This window comes from Nicotiana tomentosiformis, chromosome 7, assembly GCF_000390325.3.
Source record: "Nicotiana tomentosiformis chromosome 7, ASM39032v3, whole genome shotgun sequence".
NCBI lineage: Eukaryota > Viridiplantae > Streptophyta > Magnoliopsida > Solanales > Solanaceae > Nicotiana > Nicotiana tomentosiformis.
The window spans coordinates 86,163,817-86,176,069 of NC_090818.1; the positions used below are offsets into that span (position 1 = coordinate 86,163,817).

General features: G+C 37.6%; 1 long non-coding RNA gene across 2 annotated transcripts; it reads right to left on the minus strand.

Moving 5' to 3' along the window:
• LOC104102351 (uncharacterized) lies at positions 1 to 3,222 on the minus strand. 2 transcript variants are annotated; one of them, XR_004508617.2, is made up of 4 exons: positions 2,849 to 3,222; positions 2,195 to 2,383; positions 2,003 to 2,119; positions 1 to 658 (listed from the first exon to the last, which is right to left on the minus strand). It is a non-coding gene; the product is annotated as an uncharacterized lncRNA (long non-coding RNA). The 2 variants fall into 2 exon arrangements; XR_004508616.2 differs by having other exon boundaries at positions 2,195 to 3,211.
• Between the last annotated feature and the right edge of the window lie 9,031 nt (positions 3,223 to 12,253).

Genomic DNA, 12,253 nt, shown 5'->3' on the forward strand with positions numbered 1-12,253 from the left:
TTCAACATGCAATCCAATTTATTTCATAAACAACAACTAATCAATCCATTTCATAATTAATCCAACTAATCAAAAAGTAGAACAAAAACTCAAAAAATCCAACATTCAATATTCAACATCCAAGTATCATCCAAGACAAGCTAATAAAAGAAACTACTCCTTAATTATCATCATATGCTGGAGAACGGGGCACAAGAAATGCACCAGATGCTAAGAGGGAGTTTATCTGAGACTTGAGACTTTTAACATCACTAGTGACAAGTCTTAATGCATCGTCCTTGTGCCTCATTTCTTCCTCCCTTCGCCTTTCCTCTTCCTCTCTTCGCATATCTTTTTCCTCCCTCCGCTTTGCCTCTTCTTCCCTTGCAGCCCTTTCTTGAAGATACAACTCAGTAATCTTCGCTACCTTCCTATTCAATTCCTCAAACTCATCCAGATAAATCGAGCAATGTGAGCAAGAATAAAAACCAGACAATCCAGAAGTACGACGACCGAGACTAAACTCTGATCCAAGGCCGTAGACTCTCCCCTTATGCACGCCACCAGCTGCCTTAATCCACATGTCCATGATCTCCTCTTGGGATAGTTGGATTGGCCTACCTTGATCATCAATCAGCTGACTTTGAATGAACTCCTCCGAGCTTCATTTGAAAGTATCCTATAAAAAAATTACAATTATTATAAAAGTAAACTTTATTAAAGAAAATTTATGCAAGTATCTTTATTTCTCAAACTTTAAAGTGAAACACACGGAAAGATAATGTATAGACAATGTATCAGTACTTCTAATGGGGAAAAATTACTACATGATCTCTTTTGTAAAAATCAATACCCATAAGCTACTAGCTACTAGTTCTCCAGTACTTCTAATGGGGAAACAATAAGATGAATTCCAGCATTTATATTTGAGTTTGTTTATATTTCTTCACTATGACTGGTCTTTGGTAGTGAAATAGCGCACTTCTAGTGCTCTGTCTGTTATTGACGTACTTGTATTCCAAGTTCAGTCTCAATTGCCATAACTAAGTGTGTTTCTCCAATATATATATGCCACAATAGCCAAAGCTAGTGCTAGCTTGAACAAGATTCTTACTTTACCTTTTAAAAAGCTTAGTCCTCGCTACGTGCTAGGCTAAAAAAGGATTCAGCTTGCAACAAATCAACTTAAGTTCACATGTTCTCAATATTAAGAATCTCATTGATTACTTCAAAATACAAATAAGACAAAGGGCACTAAGTAAAATATTGGACCACATACTGCTTTTGTCAAGAGGAGGACCACACAATCATAAGTTGCACATGTTGAAGGGAATATTGCTCAACCAAAAAAGAGATTGTTCTTTGGTTGCGGTTGGTGGCACTTTTATAAAGATGGAGAACTTCTGATATCCATAAATTTCACAATGCACGCTCGCAAAAAGGGCCACATTAAAAAGAATAAGGAGCATACACAGGGATTCCTTTAACTCTTCACTGTCTAGAATAATAAAATAAAAAGTAAATGGATGTTTTTACATACAATTTCATAGCACATAACAGTCAGGCACAGAATATTTCAATCGGGTCAAGTAAAAATATAGTAATGTTAAGGCTGACTTACCAAAGAGCATTCAAGAGATTAACTCACAGTGCATAGAAGCTTTGTTTTCCATTTCAATTTCAATATTCTGATGCATATAAGTTTAGTATTGCTCAACAATATTCCGATACAAATGGAGAGAGTAACACGAACAGGAAACTAGCAAGGTCATTATGTAATTTCACCAAAAGGGTGGTTCAGTAATTGGAAAAATGTTTCATTGGAGTTATCATTAGCAGTGGAGAAAGACAGAGAATGGCAAAACCAACCATTAAAACTCCCTACAGCTCTCAGCATTCACCACAGCCTCAGACTTAAAACTAATGAGACTTTCACAGTTTTTGGAGCTCTTTGCATTTTGAAAAGCTCATTAATAAGCTACCAACAAATAAGCTAGTTTAAAATAAAGCTCATTAATCTTACACGGGTTGTCTCAGCGCGCTGCTCAACCCAAGTCATTTTTGTTCCATCCTTCAACTTCTTCATGTGGGTTTCCTCAAATACCTCATCATGAGTAACTAGTCTTCCTTTAGCCTTTTTCTGAAAAATAAATAATATCTTAAAAATGGTAACTAAAGTAGTTATAAATCAAGAAAAATATAATAAAGACATTACCAATCTTCTTCTATGAGCCGCCATACTAATTGAACCGCCCGTGTGCACTGAGCCACCCTGAGCGCTCTTTTTCATTCTGGTTGGATTTTTTAATTTTTCATGAGCACCCCTTTGAACCAAAACAATGAAGTAAATCCAATCTTTTCAATCAATTTTTCCGGTTGGATTCTCTTCTTCTGCTATGCCTCACTAACAGTGGCACACACACACACATTGTAAAAATCCAATATTTTCAATCAAGATTCAACAAAAATGGCTTCTCAGGTACCTAAATCTTCAAAACCTTCAAAACCCCCCAAACCCTATATCTGCCATTTCAGATGCATATAACACTTCTGAAATCCAATGTCATTTTGTAAAATGAAAATTTTGAATGGACAGATATAGTCCAACCATAAGAAAATACAAACGAAACTCAAAATCTAAAAAGAAGAAAAATCTAGAAGTTCAATAAAAATCAATTTCTTTCAATAAATTCATCTAACACCTAGTATACAGATAGGTTACCTAAGGAGTTAACAAACCCAATTCCTGACCAACAAATTCTTGCATGCTGAAGAATTGGAGTGAAGCGGACTCAAGCTTCAGGTGACAGTGGCGGAACCCGAAATCTGGGAAAGGGGAAAGGAGAGAGAGAAAGAGAGATTGACTTACCGATGTTGTCCCTGAAGTCTTCGAGTTATAATTCCAACACCAATCTCACCGAAATTGTTGCTAGAGTTATCAAAGAATTCAACGCTGAAGATAAAACAAATTCCGAATTTTTCTTCAATGATAATAATGAGACATTAAGTTGTGCACAGATTTTGAATGAGAAAGCTGAACTGGATAAGGATGAGAACGGTGATGATGATTTTGAGTTTGCTTTTATTAATATAGAATCTGAAGTTTCACCTATTTCTGCTGATGAAATCTTCTACAACGGTTCCGTCTAATTTTCAACACAGATGTGGGAAATGGGAGAATGGGAAGCGATTGACCTAATTAGAAGGTGGGAAATCCTTTTTCCCAAAAAATAAAAAATATACTAATATTTACTTTCCCAGAGAATGTGTGGGAATATTAAAAATATTGCATATACTTTCTTTGGTTTGCCACTGTTTTCCCTGGGAACTTCTTTTTAATTTTATGTAATTAATTTTTAATTATTTTCCCACTGACATAGGTAGGAAACAAATTTGGCAGTTTTAGGCGCTAAACAGTTCCCACAGAGAGTTTGTGAGAACTATTGAAATTTTGGTAAAATTTTCGTGTCCCCACTTTTCCACTGATTTTGTCAAATTTTTGGTGGGAATTACCATTGATATATTGTCACGACCCAATTTTTCCTCCGTTGGGTATCGTGATGGCACCTAGTCTTAAGGACTAGGTAAGTCTAACAATAATTAAAATAACAACATTATTTAAATAGAATCTCTTAAAATTCCCAAAACCGGTAGTACATGTCATAAGATCTACAGGGTGTTTGCTAGAAAACTCTAAATACAACTGTCCAGAAATAAGAATAAACAGTGCAAAACGAAAACTGGAAGGTGACTCTGAAGCCTGCGAACGCGGCAGCAGGTTTACCTTGAGTCTCCACAGCAACAGTCCACACAGCTAGCTAACGAACAAGTACCTGGATCTGCATAAAAATGTGCAGAAGAGTAGCATGAGCACACCACAACGGTGCCCAGTAAGTATCAAGACCAACCTCGGTGGAGTAGTGACGAGGAACAGTCAAGACACCCACTGGTCTAATAACCACACATATATAAGTAGATGAATAACAGAAGTATGATGTCTACATAAAGACTATGCAATATGGCTCACAATACAGTAATGGCATTAAAGCAAGAAACAACAAGTATCAGCGAAATATCATGAAAATGACGCAGACAAAGTGAATGGAACACAACCTAAATTCGGAATCACGAATACAGCAAGGACAAATGATAACTCAGTAATTACAATCGCTTTTACGTCAGGTTTTAGTCAACAACTCCACGAGGTACCGAACCTCGGACAATTCACAACTCACGGGTCTCAATACCTGAACCCTAACACTTGGCATCCTGTGCCCTCATAACACCTCATAACCACACTGACGACTCACGTACCAATAGAGCTATTCTCACATAGAAGACAAGTAAACAAGGGTGAGAATCTATGCTCAACAATATCAAGAATACTTCTTATCCGATAAGAGTGCTTAACTATGTGTATGCTTGTACAAGTGTCCTAACATAGTCCATACCAGCAAATAAGCATAAGGAAGAAGAAAAATGGACAACACGTAGAATATTTTCTCACAGCTTTCACAAGATAAAGCTCACACAGGTACGTATACCACTACACAAATATCAACAACAAGAATGCCCCCAGGCAATAAATTATCATAAATCAATCTCTGACACAGCCCACCTTATCTCGCCACGTGTGCAATAGTAATATAAATACCCGCCTTGTCTCGTCACACGTGCATAATAATGTTCCCACCTTATCTCGTCACATGCGCAACCCACACATATATATATCCCACCTTGTCACGCCGCATGTGTAAATATCAATAGTAACAATAGCACTGCAGAAACCTCATGCAACCCCATAACAACAACCGCACGGCAGAAACCTCATGCATCACAATAACAAATACAACAACAATAATGGAAATAATACAAAGTACGACAAGTAAATCAACTCAAGAACTTTTAAATCACAGAAAAATGTGGGACCAAATCACAAGGAATAACCACAGTCTGAAATGCTAGGCGTAAAGCGAACAACTCAACAAAGGGAAAACTAAGGTGTAGCAATGAATCCCACAATATACACTTCAACAACAGGGAAGCTAACACGAATCCAATAATGCCAAATAAAATAAGTCGACTAAGATATATGATATCTACTTCTTTTAAGGTTGAAGAAATTACGAAGGATATTCAACAATTCAATTAAGGATGACAGCGGAAAAATAATCATAACCTCAATTAAGACTGAATAATTATAGGATGAAATAATATAAATTCCAAATAAAAATAAGCAGTTATGAAAAGATAGCATGGCTATAAAAGAGATAACAGTTTCAATTAAGGCACATATGAATCAAGTAACGATAATAGTGGATCATGAAGCAATTTATTCTAATTAAGCAGGTAGATGTGAATCTAGTAATTAAGATATATAATCATAACAAGAACAACTGCATATTCAACGAATACAAGGACCTAAGAACCCTAAAAGGCCAACTTTTCATAAATAAATCCGTGCACGCACTCGTCACCTCGTGTACACGGACTTCAATCAACATAGAAGACTCTAATCCTAAGGGGAAGTCCCCCACACAAGGTTAGGCAAGATACTAACCTCGAACCAAGCTCAATCAGTCTGCAAGAATGCCCTTTCCTTGATTATCAGACTCCGAATGGCCCAAATCTAGCCAAACGCAAATTGCATATCATGAATACAACCACAATAGACTCATCTAATTAGTGAAACCAATATTTTAACAAAAAAATCCGAAATCCGCCCTAAAAAGTCGACCCGGGCCCACATATCGGAATCAGGTAAAAGTCACAAAATACGAACACCCATTCACTCACGAGTCTAACATACTAAAATTATCAAATTCCGATACCATTTCGTCCCTCAAATCGTGATTTTTTATTTTGAAAATTTTCTTCAAAAATCACCATTTTCCTCAACTCAAAACACAAATTAAATGATAAAAATAAAGATAGAATCATGGAAATAAATAAATTCTAGTTGAAGAATACTTACCCAATCGATTTTCTTGAAAAACCTACAAGGAAGCTCCCAAAATCGAAGTCTAAAACTCAAAATATGAAGAAAATAGCCAAACCCTCGACTTAATATTTCTGCCAGGACTTCCGCATCTGCGGACTAGGAGACGCACCTGCGCACTCGCATTTGCAAGAAAGAGTCCGCATCTGCGAACTCAGCTGGCCAGGCCTGGAACCGCATCTGCGGATTTACAGCCGCACCAGCGGTACCGCAGAAGCGAAAGAGGGAAACGCAGATGCGATCGAGGGACCGCAGAAGCGGCCTTCGCACCTGCGTGCAAACTTCCGTAGAAGCGAGCAAGCTCCTAGGACTCAAGGATCGCATAAGCGACCAGGCTCAAGCAAAAGCGGAGCCGCACCTGCGCTCCAAGTGTCGCAGGTGCGAAAATACCATGATTTGTGAAATAAAAATAAATGACATTATATGAAACTTTTATTAGACAAAAATTGGGCCCGCGGTCATCGGGCCGAGAGGAAGATTGGGTGTAGGTGTTTACCCTGGTGTACCACTTATCCAGTTGAGAGAAAGATCGGACCTGTGAATTCTGTATCCAAGTGTACCATTGCGTTCTTTACCCTGTTGTACCATGTCCTACTATTGTTAAGCTTTTGATATATGAGCATTGAGATTACAAACTAAATGAAATGGCACTTTATGAGATACGGATATTGAGATTACAAGTTAAATAACGCTTGATATGGTTAAAATAGCACGGGCTAGCCAGTTTTCGGACTGGTCATTCAAAAATAGCCGGCGTTTGCCAAGTCATTAAAAAATAGTCACTATTTTGCTGCAACAGAGACCGATCCAGCATAATGTACTGGAGTTCGGTGCACCTGTGTATGAACTTCCAGCATATTATGTTGGACCGGTATACTTTGCTGGCTCCAGTATAATATACTGGAACTCCAGTATACTTTGCTGGAAGTTCAAGCAAAGTTTACTGGAACTTATACTGGAGTTCCAGCAAAGTATACTGGAATTCCAGTATATTATGCTGGAGTATTTTTCGGATTTTGAACAGTGTTTTCGTTCAAATTTATCTTTACATGAAAAGTGACTAAATTTCGATGACTTTTGAAACTGTGACTATTTTTGAATGACCACTTGTAAATCTGGCTATTTTTTAATTTCGTCCCTTGATATGCCTTAATGATTCTAACGACGCTTGTCACACTTTAAAGATAAATTTGGTGCCTTTTTAAGGATCTAGTGTTTACGCTTAATGCCATGACAAATTGAAACCCTTATATTTAAATGCTTTGTTGTTTACTTAACTTATTTTTCATGCATTTAATATTTGTTATACCTGTATAACTTTTGTTCTATCACAAATGGCGACTGTGACACGTACATGAGTATATGTACTCAGGAGCGGACCCATGTAGGTTCAAGAGGGTTCATATGAACCCGCTTTTGCGAATATTTTTGATATTTTATATAGGTTAAATTTTATAAATTATTGTTTTTATAAAACGTTTTTGAACCCATTTGACCGAAGATGATCGTGTGGAAAGATGGTCTAGCGGCTTCAAACTTTAGACAACGTCGTGAGTTCAGAACTAGGTCGCATCACCTTGTCACTTTCATTTGCTTAGTTGCTTAGTTTTTATGTTTGTCACCGTGTGTACTGCACAAGCGACGTGCATATCCAGTCAATGCTAAGGCTTAAGAGACTAATCAATAGCTATCCTTGTTAGTTGATTCTTCCTTTTCCTCTGTGTTTTATTTTTTATCTCTATTTTTCTACTTTATTTTATTTCATTTTACATTTATCTCTATACTAAAATCCAACAAGAAATATTCTACAGGCTATTTTACTTTATAAAGATCAAATTTTTCTACAAAGTGAAATCTTACATTACCTTTGTTAAAATATGCAAGTGCAATCTTTGAAATTATTTATAATTTGTTGGTTCAACTTAAATTGTTTATTTTACTTTACATTGAAATTGTTAGTTTACTTTATAAGCTCTCTTCTCTTATAATTTGTACTACTTTAGTTTAAGTCACAACTTTTATTTTTCGTTGTTTTTGTTTATGAATTAGTGACTTTGTCCTTTATCAATAAAAAGAATATTTTAGATTTTGTCAAATTTCTAGAGTCTAGAAGGTGTCTAACTTGGGTAAATAGATTTTTAGCTAAAGTGTAAAAAAGTTGAAATTCTTTAGAGAAAAATTGCTAAATAAAAAATAGATGAATTGTTAACATTTTTAGTCAAAGTAAGTAAATACTTTAAATTTGTTGCTCAACTTATAAAAAATAAAATAAAAGGGATGTCACCGCAACTTTTATAAAATTTTCATTTTGTGGCAGCATTATGAGTTTAATATAAAAAAGAGCACCGGACAAATCCTATTTGTCAGTACCGCCCTTATTATCGATTAACGTTATTGGAACCGCTTGATTAAAGTTCTGGGTCCGCCACTATATATACTTGTGCATCGTTTATTTAATAATGCCAGGTTTAGCAGTTTGACATGTGCATGACGATCCGCGCATAAGCTAGGGTCCTACTTCTTCACAGATGCTTTTGGTGTGCCTACCTCTGGATCGTGGGAGAACTTTATTCAGTTCTCTATTCTTCTGGTATAGTCGGGTTAAGCCCGTTACTTTATTTCATTCATTCTTGAATGTCGTAGAGACTCCATATATAGTGTTGGGCTATATTTTGGGATATGGGCAGTCATATATATATAATATACACACACTAGGCAAGGTTAGCCAATATACAAATTGTCCAAAATAATTTATAAAATTTGAAAGATTTTAAAATAGACTAATTAATTAGTAACATCAATTGCGGGTTAGGAGTTGGGATATTGGAAGACCTCTCTCCCTTTCCGTGAGCTCCACAAAACACTACCAGATGGTCTAGCCTGGTATGGTTATTCAAGGCTTCTTTCAATTCTTATACCGGTGTGTCTTCCCTAATAGCAAGTTACAACATGGAGTTACCTACTAGTTTAAGTATTTCCCAAATATCTAGCATATTGCAATACGATCTCTAGCAAACAGGATACCTGCATATCCACAATGTCGCATCAAAGAAAGAAGAAGATGAATACTTGTATAAGAAATCACTTTTACTTAAAAGTGAAAGATAATAAATGGATGCTTATTAAAGACAACCATTCATCTGCACCACATTTCATATGCATCTTTTGACATTAATGCAGGACATTACGTTTATCGTCCTACAAGAAATATACTACACGTACGAAGGGACTCAAGAGAATAGAGGATACGTTTCTTTCTCACGAAAGTAAACTAATCCTGAAGACCAAGTGCAAGAAAATCTTTGATAGAACATTGTAACTCATCTTAGACATCGGCAAGAAAATGGTTATATGGGTATTTGTCCTGTCTTAACGGGAATTTGGTGTTGCAGAAACTTGAAAATCTCCAAATATTGGTGGAGGCAAATACATGAGCTAAATCAAGTGATCTCTGTCGACACCAATTAAACATCTTACATACAAGTATTGGCTGCACCAATATTATTATTATTAGAACTGCTACTCACAGCAAAATAGTGAAGAGAAGCAAAGCAAAATATTTCTTTCAATGGTAATGCAGTGTGAAGAAAACAAAATCAAGAGTATATGCCAAATGGCAAAATAATAGTTTGAAAGCAAAATCAAGTAGCTTAAAGCTCATATTAGCTGAAATCTATTGTTTTACGAATAGTATGAAAGTTGCTTACTTATATCTTTTACTTAAAAATCTACATGTTCAAGTCTTTTTGTATAAGCATTTGCCAATTTTACTTTTTAGCAGAGATGTGCCAACCTACTTTGACACACAGTAAATAACACAATGCATCTGTCTAAGCTACCACCTTGCTGCGAGGTCCATTCTGATAGTATTTCTCTTATTAATTGTAACGACCCGTCCGGTCATTTTGAGAGTCATAGCCCCGTTCCCCCAATTACTGCTTATTTTGTGCTTTATAACTGCTATGTGACTTACCGGGGTAATTGATTCGGATCCGGAAAGGTTTCAGAATGAATGGAGACACTTAGTCTCAAGGTCGAAAGCTTAAGTTGAAAAGGCTGATCGGATGTGGACTTATGTGTAGACGACTCCGGAATGGAATTTTGATGGTTCTATTAGCTCTGTTGGGTGACTTTGGACTTAGGAGCGTGTCCAGATAGTAATTTAGAGGTCCGTGGTTGATTTAGGCTTGAAATGACGAAAGTCAGAATTTAGAAAATTGACCGAGAGTGGACTTTGTGATTACCGGGCTCAGATTGGGGTTCCGGGAGTTGGATTAGGTCTGTGGTATCATTTGTGACTTGCATACAAAATTTGAGGTCAATCAAACGTGATTTGATAGGTTTCGGCGTCGTTTGTAGAAGTTGAAATTCTTTAGTTTCAATAGGCTTGAATTGGGGTGCGATTCGTGTTTTTGATGTTGTTTGATGTGATTTGAGGACTCGACTAAGTTCGTATCATGTTTTAATACTTGTTGGTATAATTGGCTGAGGTCCCGGGGGCCTCGGGTGGAGTTCGGGTGATTTTCGGATCAAGTTTGGAGTTGAAAGGGGTGATGTAGTTGAAGCCTTCTGGTGTAATCGCACCTGCGGAGCTTTGGTCGTAGGTGCGAGCTCGCACGTGCGGGCTGGGAAGCGCAGGAGCGACCTAGGACGGAGGGCTGCAGTAGTCGCAGGTGCGAGGCAATTTTCGCACCTACGTGGTCGCAGATGCGGTATCATGGGCACAGAAGCGAAGTTGGTCAATAGGGGAGCTTGCGCAGGTGCGATGGAAATTCCGCACCTGCGATTGCACAGATGCAGAGGCAGGACCGCAGGAGCGAAAGGAGCCTTGGGATATGTCCGCAGAAGCGGAGCATTTTCCGCAAAAGCGGAACTGTAGGTGCGGTTAAGTGATCTGCATAAGCGAAAAGGCTGGGCAGTGTATTAAAATCAAGGGTTCCGAGATTTTCTTCATTTTTGAACATTCCAACTCGGTCTAAAGCAATTTTTAAGAGGATTTTTGAGGAGTTTCTTGAGGTAAGTCACTTGTGGTTAAATATATTCAATTATTATATTTTTCCATTGAATTTTTCACCTAGATTGTGTGGTTTTGAGGTATAATTTAGGGGTTTGAGGCTAGGGATTTGGAGAGTTTAAATTGGGGATTCGGGTGTCGATTTGGTGTTAGATTTTGGTAAATTTAGTATGGTTGGACTCGTGGCGGAATGAGCTTCCGTATTTTGTGACTTTTATTGGATTCTGAGATGTGGGCTTGGGGGCCGGCTTTTGAGTGGACTTTTTGACTTTTAATTAAAAGTTTAGTAATTTCATATGGAATTGATTCCTTTAGCTCGTGTTGATTGTATCGAACTATTTGTGGCTAGATTCGAGGCATTTGGAGGCCGATTCGCGAGGCAAGGGCATGTTGGAGTAGAGATTTCCACGGTTTGAGGTAAGTAACACTGCTAAGCTTGGTTCTGAGGGTGTGAAACCCCGAATTTCGTGTTATGCGATTGGTGTTGAAGTGACGCATGTGCTAAGTGACGGGCATGTAGGCGTGCACCGTAAGAATTATGACTTGGTTGATTCCATGGAACTGAATAGTTGTTAAATCTTGTTGTTACCTTATTTTCACCATGTGTTTGATCTATTGAGCTATCAGTCATGTTAGAAACCCTACTTAGGCTATATGATAGTACTATTGGGACACACAGTGGTCGTTCTTTACTGTAGAACTAATTGCTTAATCTGTCAATTTGTACTCGATCACAGTTATTACTTGCATATTATGTCTCAGTCTCTGTTATCTTTACATGTTATATCATATTTTTATTTGTGGGCTGATTATCATGATTTTGGTGAGCGCGAGAGACTGGAGAGGTTATTGACCGAGTGGGACTGAGGGCCTATTGTGAGTGATAATTATGGGATCAGGCTGCACGCCGCAATAGGCTTTATTGATTGATGTCAGGATTTGGCCTATTATAGTGCTTGGGTTGGATCGGCCCTCCAGAGTCTGCACACCCACAGTGGGCGCAATGCTAGCAGTTATGACATTTGGGCTGGATCTGCCCCATTTATTTGCATGTGGGCTGGACCTGCCCTTGGCTGGATCTGCCCTGGGCTGGATCTGCCCTGTTATGTGTTAAGTTTTGTTGTGAAATCTGAAAGCATGCCTAAGTTCTTGTTGAAAGCATATCTAAATTCTTGTACCTTCACTTGTAGAATATAAATATCTTAGATATCATTGTCATATTTTCTGTAACTTTGCGTATTGTTAAATGTTGAAAGTTGGCC